This window comes from Staurois parvus, unplaced genomic scaffold (genome assembly GCF_062004578.1).
Source record: "Staurois parvus isolate SC_StPar_1 unplaced genomic scaffold, SC_StPar_1.0 ptg000229l, whole genome shotgun sequence".
In the NCBI taxonomy this organism is placed as follows: Eukaryota; Metazoa; Chordata; class Amphibia; order Anura; family Ranidae; genus Staurois; species Staurois parvus.
In genome coordinates, this window is record NW_028318025.1 from 4,717,226 (window position 1) to 4,739,797 (window position 22,572).

The following is a 22,572-nucleotide window of genomic DNA, read 5'->3' on the forward strand; positions in this document are numbered from 1 at the left end:
GAGAACATGCAAACTCCAGGCAGGTGATTGGGATTCGAACCAACAACCCCATTGCTGTTAGGCAATAGTGCCACCCACATAGCCACTGTGCTGCCCCATATTTTGTGGTCTTTTATAAAATAAAGAAAACAAGATATTTATAACTTTTATAAAGTAACTATATATATATATATATATATATATATATATTTTTTTTTAACATGTTTTGCCTTTCATTTCTATTTTAAACTGAATGGGTTGGTTTACAAAGTAATTTTTTCATGTATACTTTAAGCAACAAACTAGGTAAACGTATAAATTACATGTATAGGAGCTGTTTTAGCTTCCCAATCATTTGTACTTCTATCTGTCAAGTTCTAAGATTTACACACCTTTGTCACAAAACACAGCCAGCAGGGCATACAAACTTTCTCTGCTTTAGTAACACTTGCAGATCTCCTCTCATCCTCAGTCTGTGACTGAACAGTAAAGGTAGAAGCAGCACATGGATGAGCTCATCTCTGCTCCCTCCACCTATCAGCATGCTTCAGCATGCACTGCAGTACAACTGAATAGGTGCCTTGTGCTGCTTCTCCTTCCTCCAGTCTTAGTTCAGCTGTACAGGGGTCTGCAAGTAATTAATGCAAGGTCAAATTCTGGTAATTACACTGCTTGGATTTGAAAAAAATAATTGCATTCATTTGTTAATTCCTTTATTCTTGCCCTGGGTTCAGTTTTAACTGTTAGATAATGCAATAATCTACAAAAAAACCCCAAAACACAACATATAAAAATGCATGGCTTTGCCTGGAATAGCATGTGCATAAAGTATAAATAGATATTCACTGCAAATCGGTATGGGGATGAAAAAGCATTTGCAGGTGCATAATGGATCATTGAAGGTGAGTTACGGGAGAACACATTTTCAGTGTTGATCCACTAGCAAGCTATAAACTCCCAAGTTTAAAAAATGTAGTTAAACTGACTGAATGTTTGTTGAACAAATTTGTGTTTTTTCCCAGACTTTATGAACAATCTTAACTCGTCTGCATTTTTAAAGACTGTCTGTAAATTTCTGGACAGTTGGCAAGTCTGGAAAAAAAAAAAGACCAGACTAGGCCTTGCAGTAATTATGATCACTTGCTACTTTAGTGACAACTGGCTTCATTACTAAAATCACTTGATGAGTGCAGCCACATTCTGTAATATAGAGAAGAAAATTCTCTAGGCAATGCATGTTGACACACAGAGCAGAAAAAAAAAACTATACTGATCACAGACTGCATTCAAATATATGAGTAACATGCCATCCATATTTATATTACTAACTTGCTTCAGTGCCAGAAAAGCCAATATGTTCTTCTGGTGCAAAATAGTTCCCTAAATATGGATAATATTTGCTGGATAGGGTCCCAAACTAAGACTACCTTATTATTTGACTTCGGTGTTCAGAACATGTTGTTATGGTGATTGGTTAGTGACAAGGTAGGGCGACAAAGCTTTGAGTAATGCGTACAAGTTGTTCCTTTTAATAACCAGAAAATTAGACTATAATTGTCAACTTGGATAAAAACTGTCTGATGCCTTTTAAATAAATAGAGAAACTAAAAGGGATATTGTATTTTATAAAGAAAAACAGAAATGGAACACCAATGCCCCTCTGACACACATGCACACAATTGCTCGTAGGGGATTACACTAGTAGAGTTAAATCGGTATTAAACCCAAAACCATATTGCAGCTTACCAATCATTAACCACTTCAAGTCTGGACACTTTTACCCCCTTCCTGTCCAGGCTAATTTTCAGCTTTCAGTGCTATCACACTTTGAATGACAATTGTGCGGTCATGCAACACTGTACCCATATGGATTTTTTAGCATTTTTTGAGACAGATAAAACTTTAATTTGGTGGTATTTATTCACCACTGGGATTTTTATTTTTTTTGCTATATAAATAAAAAAGTCCAAAAATGTTGAAAAAAGTGTTTTTCTTATAAAATTTTGCAAATAAATAATCTTTCTTCATAAATCTTGGCTAAATTGTATTCAGCTATCTTTTTGGTAAAAAAAAAAAAAAAACCCAAATTAGTTAATAACCAAAAATTATAACTTTTCAAATTTTTTTTTTTACAGCAATCATTTTCAAGCAATCATTTCTCCTTCTTTCTAGCTGCATTCGTGCAGCCACTGAGAAATACTGTGAGAGCTGTGATTGGTCACAGCTTGTCACATGGTACAAGGCTGTTGTGAATAGCCTTGTACCATGTGACTTCTGTGAACATTCACAGATTTCAGAAGTAGTAAGCAATGATGTCAGAAGTAACATGATTGCTTACTACTATTCATGTGATCACTGATTGGACAACCAGTGATCACATGATTGGGACCTCACACAGAGGTCCGGTACAGCGAATGGTGTTTCCAGGGAGCGTGCACAGGCTAAAACGGCAGACGCTGTTTATGAACGGCAACCCCCTCCTGCACTGCTCCCGCCCAGCCGTTTACATACATGGGCCAGATGGGAAGTGGTTAACCACTTCCAGACCGGACACTTTTACACCCTTCCTGACCAGGGCAATTTTCAGCTTTTAGCGCTATCACACTTTGAATGACAATTGTGCGGTCATGCAACACTGTACCCAAATAAATTTTTTACCATTTTTTTGAGACAGATAAAGCTTTATTTTGGTGGTATTTATTCACCACTGGGATTTGTATTTTTTTTGCTAAGGTAAATGAAATGTCCAAAAATTTTGAAAAAAAGTGTTTTTTTTATAAAATTTTGCAAATAAATAATATTTCATCATAAATCTTAGCCAAAATTTATTCCGTTATCTTTTTAGTAAAAAAAAAAAAAATCCAAATTAGTTTATAAGCAAAAATTATAATTTTTAAACATTTTTTTTTATATTTTTATTTTATTTTTTTATATTATTATTTTTTATTTTTATTTTTATTTTTTTACATACCGTCACCCTAGCAGTACAGTGTCACCATGGTGACACTGTACTACTTGTGGGGGGTGATGAAGATTTTTTTTTTTTTTTTTACACTGATTGCTTTTACACCCATATAGGCTGTAAAAGCAATAATTTCTCTTTTTCTCTGTGTGCATTCTTGCACTCATTGAGAAGTACTGAGTGAGCTGTGATTGGTCACAGCTTGTCACATGGTACAAGGCTTTTGTGAATAGCCTTGTACCATGTGACCTCTGTGATCATTCAGATTTCACACGTAGTAAGCAATGATGTCAGAAGTGACATCTTGCTTACTACTTTGCATGTGATCACTGATTGGCCAATCAGTGATCACATGATCGGGACCTCGTACAGAGGTCCCGACCGACGATCGGTGTTTCACTGTGTCCGGAGGACACAGCGGGCACCGGATCGCGGTGCTGCGCGCTCCCAGGGGGCGCGCACAAGCAGGGTGCGGGGAGGCCATTTATAGACGGCCACCCGACCCTGCAGTGCCACCGTCCGGCCGTTTATATACAACGGCCGGACTGGAGGTGGCTAAATGTGGTGGCTGCATTTGTTTTCTTTTTAAGGCTTTTTTCCTTCTGCTTTCACTTGGTGATCTGGCCAGTAATGCACCTCCTGTATTACTGCTACTCCAGAAGAAGAAGCAACAGGAACACCTTTGGATAGCAGCATTGTTAATCTGGGGGGAGGGGGTGATAGATGTACTAGCAGACTTAAATACATGAACAAATTCCAGCTAACACTTTCTAAGCTCATTTATTCCACTGGCCAGTGAAATGAATAAACGTTCTCCAGGGTTATCCCCGTTAGATCTAATTCTGGATAGGCTATTGTAAACTAACTATCCTGTTGTTTTTTATAGCATGCGCACTTCATTGCGAGTGTGCTGTTTTCGGATATTATTGTTGGTTCCTGGTGTAATGTCTAAATTGATGGAATGCTAATCTATGGTGATTTGGTAACAATGTATGATGTAGCTGACTGCTGTATTTAGAAGCTCTATTTGCTCTGGAACATGTAGTGTTTTATATGCCTTTCTCAAGAAAACTTCTTTGAGATAGAAAAAAAAAGAATAAACACTAGAATTTATGTATGTTTAAACGCATTTAGATGTCTTTAGGTGCGTCGGACATTTTTTCTGCCAAAACGCTTCTCTCCTAAACTCAGAAGTGGTGTTTTTTTCTGTTTTAAATGCCTGTAAATGCCTACGTGTGCATGGACACATAGGCTAACATGGAGGAGCATTTAGAGGCAGAAAAAAAAGCCAAATGCCCTTAAAAGCTGTATTTTTTATATCCATCCTGCATGAGGCCTAATGGTGACCATACACGATTCAAAAATTGATCAATTTCTTTTCCTATCAATCTCTTTTGATCAGAATAATGGATGTATAGTTGACAACCCATTCGATCAATGTGCCACACATGGGGAAGGGGAACTTTGATCAGTATGATCATAACTTATGATTGTAAGCTATTGATTACATTTCTGTTTTTCCCATGTAATCTCCTAATCTTATCAAAATACGATCATATTGGTGAACATTAGTACTACCAATCAATGCAAAAAAAGATCAATAATTTTCTGCCCCGGCCTGTTGACTCAGTTAGAATCTGATAGATATTGAGTCTAACTTTATCAGAAATTAAGTTATGGCTGTTTCATTTTTTCAGGATTTGATCATTTTGATCAAATTGCTGATTGATTGGATTAAAAAAACTGAAAAACTGAAGCGTGTATAACCATCATTAGTCCAGACTGATATAAAAGACTCAGATTAATTCAACCTAAATTCATTATTAAATATCTAATGCATTTTTAAATTCAGGCAGTGAAAGTAGCTGAATTTGACCTGGTATTAGTCTCCTGCAGTCTACTGTACAGCAGAGCTCAGACTGGGAGAAGGAGTCACAGCACAAGGATACACTCAGTTGTGCTGCAGTCCAAAGAGCATACTGCTAGGAGAAAGCAGAGAAATGAACTTGTCAGTCTGCTGCTTGTTCTTACACTATCCAGACACAGACAGGGGCGAGGGAAAAGACCTGTAAGTATTATTGTAACTGCATCAGAAAAAAACAGGTCACCTTCCCTGTCAGATGTTGTTGTGCAGAGCTGTGCAAATCTCAGGATTGAATGGACAGAAATACAAATCCTTTGGCAGGTAAAGCAGCTCTCATATGGGTATTTCATCTGTGTTTTTAGCTGTTTGGCTGGAGTTCAGCTTTAACTTCCCATCCTCTACTGGCTCCAATAGATGAGGAATTTAGCTTATGTTTAAACAGTATTGAAACGCCACATTCCAGATTCTACATTTAAAGTGTTGTTTTATAGGGTTGCATTCCAGATGCAATCTACAGCCAACTGCCACCCCAGTCAACGACTGAATGCCAGCTGCCTGGTAATGCCATTGGATTATGTAAGCACTTTAAACCCAGTCAGCAGGTCTGTAACCACTCAAAGGAGTGGCTCCCACATGCCTTCAGTCTGAGCGTTTATCCTTTCCAGCTTAAGGAGCTTTCACGCTCATTACCAAAACTACAAACTCAATATGTTGTTACAAATGTATGAAGTTGTGCAGCACACATGTCACTGTAAACCTTTTAAGGGAATAAAAAGCTAAAAAAGTTCTAAGGTGCTAAGTTAGGAAGTAAAACTAAGGCTTTTCATGTATACAGAGAGAAAAGGTGTGTAAGGAGCAATAACCCATAGCAACAAAGCAAATTGCGCTTTACTGTCTTCAGATTTAAGAAAGACAAGATCTACACGGGTTAATGCACTTTCATGCTGCGCAGCCTTAACAGAAAAATGTGACTGTGTACATTCCTAAAAGGACAGCTCAGGATTTCAGAAAACCTTTTATATGCCTTCTGGCTGAATACCGATATATTGTGTCATCTATACTTCAATCAATGATTTGCAGGAATAAAAACCATTACTATGAGTCCTTTTGGAATCCATTGAAATAGGTGTATTTTTCTGTTATAATATATGTTCTCTTCTGGGTTGGTGATCTTTGCACTTAATAAAAAGTGGAACTAAACTGTAATTAGAAAAAAAAGGGGGGCAGGCAGGATTTGTATTGTAGAAGTAGCATGCTGTCTCTTCTTCAATAAAATAAAGTACAGTAACTGCCTATTTACAATATTTGTTAGAATGTACACAGAGCTGCACATTCTCAGCAAGCCTTGAGGCTGGAATGATTGAGCTCCCATGCACATGTGTGGAAGTTACATCATTTCAGCCTGGTCAAGTAAGTTGTTTGAGAACCTGGCCATGTAAGATGGTTGAAGATCTGGCTAAGTAAGATGGTTGAAGACCTGGCCAAGTAAGAGGGTTGAAGAACTGCCCAAGTAAGATGGTAAGATCTGTTAGAATGTACATAAAGCTGTAGATTCTCAGCACACCTTGAGGCTGTAACTTTTGAACTTCCATACATATGCATGCCATACATATTTGGCCTGGCCAAGTAAGATCTTTGAAGACCTGGCCAAATAAGATGGTTGAAGAACTGCCCAAGTAAGGTGGTTGAAGACCTGCCTAAGTAAGATAGCTAAATCTGTTACAATGTACAGTACATGAAGCTGTATATTCTCAGCACACCTTGAAGCTAAAATGATTGACCTTCCATATACATGAATGTCATACACATTCAACCTGGCCAAGTAAGATGGTAGTAGACCTGCCCAAGTAAGATGGCTAGATCTGTTAGAATGTACAGTATGTGGAGCTTAATATTCTCAGCATACCTTGAGGTTGGAATGATTGACCTTCCATATACATGCATGCCATACACATTCAGCCTGGCCACGTAAGAAGGCTGAAGAACTGGCCAAATGAGATGGTTCCTGAACCTGGAAGATGACCGACTGAAGATGTTGGCATTGGCAAGGGAATGAGGGGAGGTGAGCTGAGTTCCACTTTAAAAAGTAAAATCAATCAGTAAGTTCTTCTAGTCTCCAACAGCTTTATGATCTTGGTACACACGGTGCCACAGATTCTTTTTAAAGCATATGTATGCCCTGCCAAAACTTTTTGCTTGCTTTAGATAGCTTGGGGAAGGATCAAAGCCACTGTTGGTCTTTTGCGTCCATCTCAGGCTTCATTAGAAAGGTAACAATTGTTTTAACAGACAGAACGTAAGAGGGAATCAGCAACAGGCATAGAGATAGAAGTAAAAGTCTGAATGGGTTTCTAGTCTTATGCTATTCTTATATTAAAAAACATAAAACAAACAAAAACAAACTTCCTTTATTTCAGTTGGAGATTTTTTCACTTACTGTCTTGAGAAATCTTTCCAAAAGAAGGCCCAAATTTCTGCAAAAACTCAAAAGTGGCTTTAATCCTGATACCTTCTATCCAAAACTAAAATAAATTTCTCTAGACATACACTTTAAAGAAAACCTTTCATACAAGAATTATCTGGGCCGCCCATTGCAGATCATCTTCTGATCATTATCTGTAACATGTATACAGACCAGGAATTGTCTTTAGTCTGACTTTTCTCACTGCATACGTGATTCAATTAGGACAGTACTGAAACCAGCAGACCAGAATAACCGCTAGTCAAGATGAATTTTACAAAAGAGGTTAGCTGTGGAAACATGTAACAGGTATTTTTCCCCAAAACAGATTTGGTTTAAGAAATTAACAACTGAACTCTGCTGTAAAAATTAGCATTTTGCACTCAATGAAAAATCAAAAACTACCATTAGCAAATACTCAGCAGGAAAGTAAGCAGAAAGCAGTAGTAAATTAGTCCTGTAGATCAGGTTTGCTTTTCCATACGTATATATTTTCACTTTCTATATTTAGTTCCTTTATGATGAAGATAAATGAGTCTACAATTACAATGGAATCAAATGCATTGTTTACTTATGCACTAAAAATACTGCATATGTAGCCCTGGTAGCTTTACTTCCTTCAACAAAAACATCATCATCCGCTCTTCCTGGTGTATTGTTCTGGGAAGACATGAACTTTTTGGTTGTGCACTGGTTTAATTCTAATGATTTTGAGTCAAAACAAAAGTCATTTAATACGTCATGCTAGCATTGTTGGTGAATTGCAACCTTCGCTTAAGCTTTCTAGTAGTGTACAGAAGGAAGAAAAACAATAACCTCATCACTTTCTATGAGGACTCATATAGTTCTCTTTCAAGGATTCTTTCTTCACGTTATTCAATGTTCAAAAGTAAACAGTAACAGTCCTGGACTGAGATTAGAGTTAGCATTTAAAGCATAATTGTGTACAGAGTTTGTGAGAACTTACTTAACCGTAATAGAAAAAGAGTTGGAAAAAGTGAGAACCTTTATCAAGGATCTTCCTGGCATATGTGTCTCCATTTGGGAGAATTCTTTACAACTCCTGCTTATTTTAAGGGTGTCATGACAGGAAGTGAGGGAAAATCTATCTGCTTTTTGTCTGTGAGGGGTGTCAGGTAGAGGTAACAGAGGAAATAGCGTTAATTAAAAAAAATAAATAAAAGCAGATAAAAATTCAGTAGCTGCTAATTTTTAATAAACAGGTACCCACCAGTCTAATAGTCCAGCGTTGTCTCCACCCGGGCCGGTACGATGATGTTCTTTGGATCCCTGGGCTGCCATCTTGGTTTTGGGAAGCTGGCTGTGACTGTGATTCACAGTCGGCTCCCCACTGCGCATGCACAAGATGTACTGCACTTTCACACTGGCCCCGCAGGCTGTTGGCGGGAAGGGGGGAGGTGGGGCTACTTCTGCTATTCTCGCCTAGATAAGAATTATGGAAGTAAGAGTGGGTAACAGTCCGAAAAAAGGTACCTGCACCCAGAAAAAAAGCTGCAATTAAAGGTAGAGAAGGAGAAGAATATGAGGATAAGAAGAACTTTCCCTATAAAATGAAGTTCCATTTTAAGCATCCCAAATAGTAAAAGACTAGTTAGGGCCGAACCCCCTGTTCGGTTCACGGTCGAGCATTTGAACCTAATTAAAGTTTGACCGTGAACTTTGAACAGGGGCAATTCATCAGAGTATGCTGTAAGATACTGCACAGCTACTAAATACAGCATGAGTTATATTAGTAAGTCATACAGTATTTTAGTAGTGAAAACATTTTTTAATGCTTCAGCAGTCAGTGGGTTCCTGAGCAAGCGCCCCCTTCTGAACCATACCAGGCCACATGCCCTCAATATGGGGGGGTGGGCTCCCACTTCCCCAAATCACTTTTTCCTCATGTTGATGAGGACATGTTGATGAGGACAAGAGCCTCTTCCCCACAACTGTGTCTGGTGCTTGTGAGGGTCTGCGGGTGGGGGGTTTATCGGAATCTGGAAGCCCCCTTTAACATACTCATGTGAATGGTACCGCTACTCATTCACAAAAAAAAGTGTAGTGTAAAAAATTACAGTACAGTCCTCGACAAGTCCTTTATTAAAGACAAATAGAAAAAAATGTCTCCTGAAGTAAATCCAACATCAATTATAATGCCCGCTGCCACCGCTGACCCAAAAAAAGAAAAGAAAAATGCTCTGCTCTCAACGCTGGCTTCTGCAGTCTCATAGCTGTGCCAGGATGACAGTTCTTAAATACTGTGATGATATCACAAGGGGCGAAAGCACCCTTACCCCCTTGTGATGTCTTCATGCACTGTGATTGGCCAAAGCTTTGCACCTGACTTGCGGTCAAGTACATTGCTTTAACCAATCACAATGCACTGTCAGGGCACAGGGCATTGTGGGGCGCGGCGGGCGAACAGCCGAACACACGAACATTGAGCCCAACCCTATAAAAGACATCAATAAAACACATTGTCCCTAAGGGTGATGAAGGTTTAGAACCTTTTTCTGGATTGGTGTGTGTGTCCACATGAGGGAGATTTCCCCTCACTTCCTGTCCAGGAGACAGACAAAAATAGGAAAAGTGGGGAGATAGTATTTAAAACTGGGCATAAACCGAACAGAGGTCTAACACTTATCCAATCTATCCAAAACTAAAAATATGGATATGTAGATAACAGAATTGATAAACTTCTAGAAGATGGCATAGCTCTGCTGGCCTAAGAAAGAATATGTGTCAGCAATGACACACAGAGAAACTGCTATTGCAACACGTAATATGAAATGTGTATTCTGATTAGTATGAATTACTTTGGGCCATTGTGGGTCACCCATCAACTTATTATATCCCTTGGATAGTTCATTGATGAGAGCTGTTAACTCTGCGTAATAATGAAAATGACTCCGATCTCTGTCATATCCCAGACAGCAGGCATTTATCTGCCTCAAGCACCAGACTTGAAATGGCCACAAGAAGATCCCCTGAGATGACACTTTACCACAACTAGGAAGGTCAAACAGGTCTAACACAAGCAAATGCAGAAAACCTGATTTTGCTGGCTCCTTGTATATTGCAACAACAACATATGCATCCAAAATTCATGTTACTGTGTAATAATGGTCAAAATAGCCAACTACCCTATAGCAGATGTAGGAGAAATGTTTGTTAGAACAATGTTGGGGTGACACAGTGTCTTCATGGCACATGACACTAGCCGCGTAACATCTTTCATCTGTTCCATTTTCATTGGGGACACTATCTTCATGTCATTTCTATATGCTCTACATGTTTGACAGGGTCTCCAATAGGTAACCTTTTTACTCTGACAATACAAGAACACATTGGTAGGCTATTTGGCTCTCCCTTGTGTGTGTGTTTGTATTACAATGGTAATGACACTAAACTGTAAGTTCTTCCTGGGTAGAATCTGATAACAATGGCCTATATCAGCCTTCCTCCAGCGTTCCTTGAGAAATTAGCAACTTCAGCATTTCAGATCAGTAGCCACTTACACCAATGGTCTTTTAGTTATCTGTAAGGGGGTTATTCATCCCACTTACAGCAAATATAAAGAGCATTCTTCCCACAGACCGATGTCTGTGTTGGGTCCCTCCTCCCACTGGCCATCAGTGTAAGGGGGCCTCTCTCCCAATAATTACCAATATAAATTGGCCCTTTTCTCATTGATCATGGATCTAAAGGGGCCCTTTCTCACTAACCACCAAGGTAAGACCACCATTGTGAGGCAACACTATAAATTGCACTCTCTGCATTTCTTTTCTGGCCATTATTAGCATTTGTTTTATTTCACTATTACTGCTAAAAAGGATTTTGTTATGTAGAGCAGCCCTGGGTGTGAAAAACTTTAGGTATGCTGCATTCCTTGCTCTTTTAAGTATTCTTATATCACAACTTACTGTTCACACCAATGTTCCCTGAGGTGTAGTTATAATAATTAATAGGGGGTTCCCTAAAACCTGAAAGTTGTTTCAAAGGTCCTCCATATATTAAAGGTTGAGAAAAACTGATTTATATACTCTGTAAAGTGCTTTAAAATATGTGGTTGCAATATAAAGTAATACAATAAATAAGCATTATGTTTACTATTATATTGGGCCCTGTAATATCAAATTGGGTCCCTGTATATTTTAGTATAACATGTGTTCCCACATTTATCCTACCCAGTATATGCGCAGTCACATACTGTACTTCAATGTATTATATTTTTTAATTATAGTGAACTACTACACTTTCACTTACACTTTCCATCCAGTAATCATTTATGACTTCCCAACATAAATGATTAATTAGAAAAAAGAAAGATGATATTGTATTAACACCTCTAACTAATACAGTGCGGTTCTCCCTTCTAGCTTCTTGCACAGATCCTCATAATAGCAGAGAGATGGAAATTTTCTCTGTGGGTGCTCTACAGGAAGGTGGAAAGAAATGAAGCATGCCAGTAATTGGTGAGACACACTCGCACATGTAGGTTGTGCTGCAGCTACTGGAGAGGAAGATCCTCTGAATCTACTGTGGAATTTTCCATCACACCTCAACCAGCTTTGTCAGAAAACCTTTAATCCTGTGTATCTATGTATGTATATACTGTGTGTGTGTGTATATATATATATATATATATATATATATATATACATATATTTATTTATTTATTTAACATGTACACATATAGCAGAGATAGATAGATAGATAGATAGATAGATAGATAGATAGATAGATAGATGAATATATAGTGAAATTGGAATATACAGTATAATGGCAAACAGAAGAGAAATGAAATAAAATTGCATAAACAAAATGCATATGTAGCTTTAAAGTTTATTTATCTTAAAAGACAGCTATGATGAACAAGTATCCATAGGAATCCATAAGGAATCAGAAATAATTCATAAAATTATATTAACTCTAAAAAAACCCAGATATTTGGTTGATTGTTCTGATTTGTAGCACATTACGGGTCTTTGAGCCACAACATGCTATAAGAATAGGACTTACATATATCATTAGTAATGCTACCAACTAAAATTCATATCTCTTAATAGGTATCCATAGAATATTTTACCTTATGATACAGATAGTACTTTCCTATAATAAACAGGGAATCATCAGTTTATTATTGTAACCTGGAAAACTATCTCTGTTTGACTGTTAGCTTGGGTTCACTTATGTGCGGAGTGGTTTTGACAGCGTGATTTCATCCCCCTCCGGTGTGACTTTGTACAGCGGTTCAGGTGCGATTCAGGTGCAAATTGTTAAAGTGTATGACGATGGAAAATGCACCACAATCGGGCTCAAAATCTTACCAGACTTTTTTTGAAAATGCGCTGCAGTTGGCCCTCGTATATGTGAAACAGCTCTATTGAAATGGCTGCAGGTTCAAATGTCATGCGAATCAAATCAGTTTCAAAGAAAAAATGTCACCAGCACACCGAGGATCACCAATATGGGTCCAAAGGTTTTAATAAACCATCACATAGTTACAGCAAGGCAACGTTTCGGAGTCTCGCAGGACCCCTTCGTCAGGCATGTGACGATGCCTGATGAAGGGGTCCTGCAAGACTCCGAAACGTTGCCTTTCTGTAACTATGTGATGGTTTATTAAAACCTTTGGACCCATATTGGTGATCCTCGGTGTGCTGGTGACATTTTTTCCTTGCTGATATTGTTTGGTTCCAGCCGACGGTCACTGCAGCACCCACTTATACACACAGCCATTTTTAACGCAGGAACGTGTGCGCTTGGATTATACACTTTCAAATCAGTTTCAAAGCAAATCATTTGCATATATGTGAACCAGAGATTACAATTAACTACATAATACTGTGTATTCGTTGCAATGGGGTGTGATTCAACAGTGTTTTTTATACTTTGTCAAAAAATAAAGCCCAGTATTGATACAATGCAACTGTCACCATGTACTATCACTTTAGTCCATTAGAACCGTTATCTGATCCCCGATGAGCAAGCCACATGCATCCTGTCAATTCAATAGGGAATTTTTTTTAAAAAAGTATTAATATTCTGATGCATTCTCCAATGTTACTTCTTGTACCTAGTAAATTACCAGGGTGATCGCTGGTGTGGCCCCAAAAGGTTTTCTACACTACTTCCAGCGTCAGTGCTGCTCTATTTTAGAAAGCACTGCTTCTATATTTATATATCTTAATGTATATTACAATATAAAAATATGAGTGAAGAATACGAAAACCATTTATTTATTTAAGTCAACCTTTCTGAAATCTGACAAAACTGACACGTAAATATATAGGCTGAAAACAATCCAAGCAGATCTCATTATGCTAAAATGTGTGTAACCTTAAGGTCAATAAAAAGCAAATTCTCTAATGAGAAAATGGTCAGGAAGCACATTTGTCTCCATTTCCTGTCAAAACAGGAAAAGAGTAACTTCTTCCTCTCCACAATGACTTCACTTATGCTTCCCACCTTCAACTTTTTTCCCCCAGGGTCATGATAATCATTCCTTGACTAGAGACAATAAAGGTAGCAGCTGTCCCATTTCAATACATGTTATAAACAACCAATCAGTTACTTAACCTAGAGACAGAAAGGTGTCACAGATGTTCTGCAGATTCTGGTACAACTTCTGCCCCTCACCACTTGTCAAGTAGGCATGAAGGTTAGTACCATGAATTATATGTTCTTAATTAATTGGTGGTTAGAAGTGAATTAACAAAAACTGTAAAAATGTACATTTGAAAATACCTGGATTGAAGGAGTTGTTAAGAATTTAGCTATCCTGACTGTGGTGAATGAGGCTGTGTTGCTTTCCCAAGAATGCTATATATTCAGTAGGATAGCGAGTAGGATAGGTAACAGCTACCTGTAGTAATACATTATTGCACCCATGGATTTAGATTTAATTCTATGATCTATGGCAGATTAGACAATATGTCAATGACTACATCAGTGTGATTAAGCAAATGGTGTAGTGCTATGTCATAACCTTACACAGAACGTGGGATAATGACCATCTAACACATATATACAAATCTACATACCCACATACATATGGCAATATATACAATAATAGAATACCTTATTAATGTGTTAGATCTGGCAGGATCTATCAGTTGGTAAATGGTGCACAGATTATGGTCCGATGTGGGATCTAAATGAGTTACAATACCTGTCCCCTGTTGGGACCAACCCAAAATAATCAAGTGAAATATACATAAAAAAGTGGGTCCCTGTATAGGGATATAAACTCAACATGTGCTCAGTGTAATGACCCACATCTGCTGTTAAAACAAGTATATACTTCAATATCCATATTCAACCATCATTAGTGCTAATAGCGAGAATATAGTAATAACTTTTCCTCGTACGGGTGCTCCAGTGCTAGTGCAAGTGGTGAGTACAAATCCTAAATGGCAGGCATGTCCGCTCACCTTCCTGCTGCGACCCACAAAGGCCAACACTTTTTTCGGATCTCCCCGGATCCTGCACACAATCTCCAGGTAGGTACGGTTCCACAGCCCCTTAGTGGTCTTTCCTTCACTTTCAATTACTCCTCCATACATAGATGACCATAAGTATGCCCATACGTATAGATCATGTTGGAATCATAAAATGATAAAGCAAAGATCCTCCATAGTGCAATACTGTATTTATTAGCAAATCAGGTAAAAAGGTGAAAGTGTCAACTCACATTTAGTTAGAAACAAACAGGCTTCTTACACCACTACACATGGGTGTACTGCATGCACTCTGGTGTACTAAGATGGCGCTCCACCGGAAGTGCGTCACCACGCTGCATCTACGCATTACGTCACACCCTCGTGACTTCCTCAGGATAGCGTCCTGGTGTGCCTTGCTCGTATTTATAGGGGGACCTTGGGACAGCTTTCTTCAAGTGTTTCTCCCTCATTTGTCTGCATGGGAAAGAAAAATCGGTGTGCACAATGGTGCAGAATCACACGCAGATATTGTCTCTCACCAGCTCCGCGTGTGACAGCAGCCAGCAAGGTGAAAAATCCTGGGTACAGTCAGTGTACAGAGCAAGACAAAAGCCCGGTCTCCCAGTAACTCCCACCCTGGTGAGAGACAATTTCTGCGTGTGATTCTGCACCATTTTGCACACAGATTTTTCTTTCCCATGCAGATGAATGAGGGAGAAACACTTGAAGAAAGCTGTCCCAACGTCCCCCTATAAATACGAGCAAGGCACACCATGACACTATCCTGAGGAAGTCACGAGGGTGTGACGTAATGCATAGATGCAGTGTGGTGACGCACTTCCGGTGGAACGCCATCTTAGTACACCAGAGTGCATGCAGTACACCCATGTGTAGTGGTGTAAGAAGCCTGTTTGTTTCTACCTAAATGTGAGTTGACACTTTGGCCTTTTTACCTGATTTGCTAATAAATACAGTATTGCACTATGGAGGATCTTTGCTTTATCATTTTATGATTCCAACATGATCTATACGTATGGGCATACTTATGGTCATCTATGTATGGAGGAGTAATTGAAAGTGAAGGAGAGACCACTAAGGGGCTGTGGAACCGTACCTACCTGGAAATTGTGTGCAGGATCCGGGGAGATCCGAAAAGCGTGTTGACCCTTGTGGGTCGCAGCAGGAAGGTGAGCGGACATGCCTGCCATTCAGGATTTGCACTCACCACTTGCACTAGCACTGGAGCACCTGTATGAGGAAAAGTTATTACTATATTCTCGCTATTAGCACTAATGATGGTTGAATATGGATATTGAAGTATATACTTGTTTTAACAGCAGATGTGGGTCATTACACTGAGCACATGTTGAGTTTATATCCCTATACAGGGACCCACTTTTTTATGTATATTTCACTTGATTATTTTGGGTTGGTCCCAACAGGGGACAGGTATTGTCACTCATTTAGGTCCCACATCGGACCATAATCTGTGCACCATTTACCACCTGATAGATCCTGCCAGATCTAACACATTAATAAGGTATACTATTATTGTATATATTGCCATATGTATGTGGGTATGTAGATTTGTATATATGTGTTAGATGGTCATTATCCCACATTCTGTGTAAAGTTATGACATAGCGCTACACCATTTGCTTAATCATATTGTATTGTCCATATATAGGTATAGGATTAGGTGTTAGCTGCTGTAATATAGATTCATTTCCAGCAGCGCAGGAGGATTTCCATAATATTAATGACTACATCAGGCCCAACCTGCTCCCAGATTAGAGCATCCTTGGGCACGTCCATGTATAATTATGGCTACTTGGCAAATAAGGTGAATTTTCATTTGCAATAGTTAAATATTTAATGAGTACATTTCAGAATGCCGAGTAGTGTTGGAATCTAAAACTCGGTCATTACGATGGTGATCCAAAGACTCACATTTCCATCAGTGTCCCTAGACTCTGTTTTATGTTCAAGGTGTAGGTAAGGAAATTGCAAGTAGATGGCAGTGACACAATATCAGGGGTCATTATAACAACCAGGCCTGCAGGCCCAGGTGAATATGGGGAACCTGAACAGTATCTGGTCGAAAGTATGAAACATTCTCTAAAAGTGGAATGTCATCAGTTCTGTTCAAGAAAAACTTTCCTCACATTACATGATGAGCAAGTGCTTCCATGAAACTTTGCTGTGTCTGTCAAGCGGCAAGCTAGAGTAAATATGTTCGAGCCAATGTAAAGGTTTCTTTGTGTGTAGCCAATGTCCTAGGAGCTAAACATCCCAACATTTCTTCTCTCACCTTGGGAACTTCAAGGAACAGCTTATTAAAAACTGGCAGAGTTGCTCCTAAAACACTTTTCTCTAGCTGCTGCACTTTCCTCTAAGACACGTATGCCCAAGCTTTACAAGTCCCAGCAGATAGTTGCTGAGAATGTGTGCTAAGACTTAATAGTTCTTCAAAGTATATAGACACCTTGTAGAAAATGCAAAAACACTAATTAAACCAAGAATGAGCTAAAGCACAACTCAATCTAAAATGTTTACTTTGTTTTTGATGTAGCTTGTAGCGTCTGTCAGTTTTTATTGTCATGTTTGTCCCTTGTGGCAGATTTCCCTTTTCTTTTGGTCAGGACAGGAAGTAAAGGGAAATCTCTCCACAAAGGAAACAGAAAAGAGTAGGTAAGGGTTAGGACTTTTGGCAATGTGCTTATTGCTCTTGGGGTTTTCATGTCCCAGTTATACCATCATTCACCATTTCTTGTATGGAGAAATATTAACTCTTCCCCATTTTATACAAACCTAAAAACAAAATGATTGCTGTAGTTAGGCTTTAAATTTAAACTCTAGGAAAGTATTAGAAATGCAGTCCACTTATGTATTCATAAAATAATTTAATGTCTTTTATTATAACAAAACGTACGTAAGTGCCTGAATTTATCATGATATCCGTCTCCTCTAAGCCTCCACAGTTGGGCTTGGAGGGGGAGGAGCAGCACTCTGAGTCAATAAAGTCTGTTACCAGACAGCCCTGACTTACAGGAGGAGTGACCAAGTTGCATTGTTTATTGCAACAGTAGAGAAAAGTGAGGTCACCGTCCTATCTGTGCTGTGGATGCCTGGATCACAAAATTGACTGAATGCAATTACAAAATTCTTTGGCAAGTGAACAGTCAACAGTTCTTGTATATTTTTTTCTATGTTCTTAGCAGTTTTGCCAGGAATTCACCTTTAAAGAGAAAATAAAAGCTGTACTATTTGTATACTGTCTGACGCCCTAAGAGTTTGCTTTGGTAATAGGCATACAGTTTGCAGAATAAACATTGCGAAGGATAAACAGATATACCCAAAAGCTATATTTTCTTTTAAATATTGTGTTCACCTAAATATACGAGTAATAAACACACAAATTAAGATATTCTGGAATAACATACAACAATCAATTGTGAAGAAGAAGAAACAGTGAAAGGAAAAAAGAAGCAGACAAAAAATTAATAACGATTTGACTAAGTCACTGCAACAGAGATGCTTCTTTCCATGTCAAAACATTTGTCATTGATTAACACAAGTCAGCCTTGAATAACTGTAAACTAACAAGTTATGAAGCAACATTTTTTTACACTAAATGTTAGAACTATACCCAAGGGGTTCTGTTTATTAAGTTATCAGCAGCAATGTGAATTCTGAAGAAATTAAACCCCACGAGCGGATACCTGTGTTAAACCATCTATATAATATGAAACTTTATATGATGGAAAAGTAATAAGACCATATAGAAACAAAAAATAAAAAAGCCAACTTTCCTCTGGCTTTTATTTTACACGGAATCTGTAAGATAAAAAAATACTTTGAAGAGAAAAGGACATGAGGTCCTTTTTCACTAGCGTCTTTTGTCTTGGGATTTAAAACACGGAACGGGGGCTCTTATGTCTGAAAATGTAGCAAATGCTAAATAAAGAACAAAACGCACAGAAACTGTAGCTACAATCTGAAGAGCGGAACATGTTATGTGGGGCTGTTGGAAATAAGGGTTCCGGTTAGGAGAACATTTACCTCTTTCAACTGCTCTCCTGAGTATAGTTAAGGGGAATTCATTGTACTAAACATATTTTATATTCCCTGCTGATATATTTATTTGACTGGTATATCCATTGTTTTATAGTTTTTTTTATATCACTTCAGGCTGCTAAAAGCACATTTATCATCTATTACTGGATAGAAAAATACCTTGGTTCCCTATAACAAGGAATCGGATTAAAGCTAGTAGTCTGGTAAATGTTAGCCAAGATCTTATTGGTTGTAAATTGGCACAATTTATTCTGCCAAGCAAAATGGAAGATGATTGTGTTTATTAGTGCAAAGAACAATGACAGTCTGAGAATATACAGCAACAAATATCAATCAATCAATGTTTATTATACACAACCTACTACATAAGGTGGAGCTAGCAAACCTAGCAATGTATGCAAGTTCATGAAGCCAGTCATGTAAAATGAAATTTAAAAATATATGTCTGTGCACCCAACAGCAACCCCTATGTATGTCTGTCTGGTGGAAACAATAACTATTTAGTCCCACTGGTTAATCATCCTTCTAAAACTGTGCTGCCAGAGGTCTCTGCTGATGCCTTATGGTACCCATTCTGATTGTACCATGATTCTAAATCAGCAGGATTGGCAATGATTCTTTAAAAGAGAAGTCCATGAAGGACCATTTATATTTAAACATACCCATCTCTGTGAAAATGCTGTTTTTGGAGTCCATTTTGTTCCTTTTAAATACCACAATTTAGAGAGGGGGCTTCCAAAGCTTACATAACTGCCGACAGCTCCTTCTACGGCTTGTCAGGTTCGCCAGGAAAGATCATTGGCATATTGAGGACTTGGGTATATCTCAGCAGGTGCAACATTTTTACTACAGTATATTTTCAGATATTGATAGCATGCTCATGCACATGCCCATTGCATTTTTGGGATGTTCTTCTTGTCTGAATGTTCCCAAGGTCTCGGGTCTTGATCTGTTTAGGTACAGTAACAAACAAAACAGATCCTAATCCTGAATTACTATGTTGGGTGAAACTATCCTATAGATGGAATACACTATCCCATAGATACTATGAACAGAATTTCAGGGGATGGAAGCCCCCCCCATTTGTGAAGATACTGTATTTCCAAATTTTCATTTGGTCTGAAAGCTGTAGTTAAAAATTGATTTTACACATTGGTTCCCCTTGGTTGGGTTACAATCTGCCAAGTACCATAATCAGCAGTGAGAAAGGTTCTGCTTTTATGTAAAGATGATCCTGAAGATATGGACCCCCAGTGCCACTACATGAAATTACCCCAATCATCAAGAAATTTTCACCTTCCTATGTCAATACTAGTTTACTAATTCAACAACTAAGTCAACACTTAAGTAAAAGTTTATTTAAAAAAATAAAATAAAAAATAAAAAATATATATATGTATATATATATATATATATATATATATATATATAAAAATATATAAAATGTATGATTGTAAATGACTATGGACATGCAGAGATATCAACTGAACACATTTCAACACAGCACAGTAACAGAGGATCCTTTGTATGACAATCAGAACACAACTCTCAAATGCCTGTGAGTCGAAAAAGATGCTTCACATGGCTAATCATATACTCTTTTAGAAGTGTAATTAATGTCTTGTAAAAAATAGCTTGACAAACCAAAAGAGTATAAATGCAAGGCAGGAAAAAAAATACCAGCATTTGGTCAATAATGAAAATTGTCCCTTTCATGTAAGAGTAAACATCAATTGTAAAGTGGCAGAGGCAGCTAGAGATTGAGCAAGCCTGTGAAGGATGTGTGTGCTAGGCTTGGTTGGGGGAAGGTTTAGCTGCTGATTACAGAACTAAGTGGCAGCTCTAGATTGACTGCAGCAGCTGTATGGATGGCAGGATGTCACATGTTATTTTAGTAGGTCTGATGCTTGGAAACTCTCACTTCCTATTAAAATTGCTCAAAGTACATCCAGCAAAGTCACCAACCTTCTAGTTGCACCAGCTACTCTGTGTACTTTCTGATTTTTTTATTATTATTTTATATATTGTTTTATACTGTTAAAAAAAATAGGATGTGAGTGACACCGTACCTCATTATCAAGCTGTTTAAAGGAATTCTATACACATTTAGTCCACATTTACTGTGATCCGATCATAAACACAGATAATTTTGGGTACACAAATTCATGCACTGCCTACAAAAAAAATGTGTAATTTATATATATAAATACATATATATATATATTTTTATCACTGTGGCATACATGTGACCATTACTGGTAAAGAAAGGAAGAAAGGTTATTCTGGATTTAATAAACATATATTAATGTAAGCATAGCATTTCAAAATGTACTTTCTATAATTATTCACTCAGATATAATTTGGATGGGAAGAAAAATGTATGATCTGCCAGAAAAATGTGTGCAAGTTCTGCGAAAAAACTTTTTGGGGAAAATCTGCAGAAGTCGAATAAACCCAAACTGAATGACAGTTTTCTGAAGCACTGTGTAGCATAAACAATTGTGGTTTTATATTAAACACCTCACTATCAGCATGTTAAACCTCCCCAAAACAACCCCACAATCATTGATGGTCAATGGTATTTTAAACCTCTCACCCACTCTTCATCATTGGTAGTTAGTGGCACTTTCAACACCTCCCCACCCAAAAAATAAACAAAAAACAATCACATAACATTGGTGGTCAATGCCCTTTCAATTCCTTACCCCGACGCCTCCTGCTCTTTAGGCATTTCGGTTATGTGACCACCATGATTGGCTGTCACAGCCAGATCTCACAGTAGAGATTAGGAGCTTTTCATTACCCACCGGTTACTGCTGGGAGCGTGCAGGGCGCGCGCTCTCAGCACAGCAATGTTTTCATTTATTACGCATCTATGTTGCCTTTCGGCTTTAGGGCCCACCTGCTGAGAGGCCACATATATGCATACGGCTGGCGGGAAGAGTTTAAACCACACCAGCTTGAATTGCATCCTTTTTCTTCTAAAGCCTTCAGGATTTGAATAATTCATTAATTCATTCAATCCTGCCTCTTACCTTTCTCTGCTGTTAGAGGAATGGGCAGGCTTTCCAATTTGTGTTCCCATTAATTGTCCACCTTAGTCATCACATGGCACAGAGCCACTTCAATTGGCTCTCTCCATTTACCTAAGAGCTTCTCTGTCTAATGACCAGCAAAAACAATGCCATGTTTAAATATTGCATCAGAATAATCACCCCCCCCCCAATGGCCATTTGACTACAGCACATGGTAGTAGGTGGTTAAATAAAATTTGTTTTCGCATTTTTTATGGTTTGTTGCATTTTATTACTGTTGATCTCCTGCAGCCTCTTTGAAGCCTATTCATGTGTACTCCAGCTGCCCATCATTTCGTAGAACAGTCGACTATGCTGTGTGTTAAAAAGAAAAGCTTTTAAAATGCCATAATATGTTAAAGAATATATTACCCCAACATTTCATATTCCTGATGCAGTATGTGCCTTGTACCATGTACTTGTATGTAAAAAGTATCCTGTTTTCTTTGTATTACTTCCCTTGTGTGAATCACTTGGTGATTCTGCAAGTACCCCTGCTTTCCTATTTCAAACCAACCATACTGGGCATGATGGCACATCCATTCCAGTGTGGTCAGTTTTCTGGTGCTGGGAGCCAAGTCTGCCTGTCCAACAATGATCAGACTTGTGCTGACATGCCCTCTTGCACAGACATTCACTGGGAGGATCAGTGTACTGTTTTTCCTCCACCTCTCTAAGCCCCTTATGCAGCTGAGAACTGAGAGATG

The 22,572-nt window shown here is 38.3% G+C and overlaps 1 protein-coding gene across 8 annotated transcripts in view; it reads right to left on the bottom strand.

Annotated features, from left to right (window-relative positions):
- MEF2C (myocyte enhancer factor 2C) overlaps positions 1-22,572 on the bottom strand; it is a 354,593-nt gene that overhangs the window by 108,946 nt on the left and 223,075 nt on the right. The window lies entirely within an intron of this gene.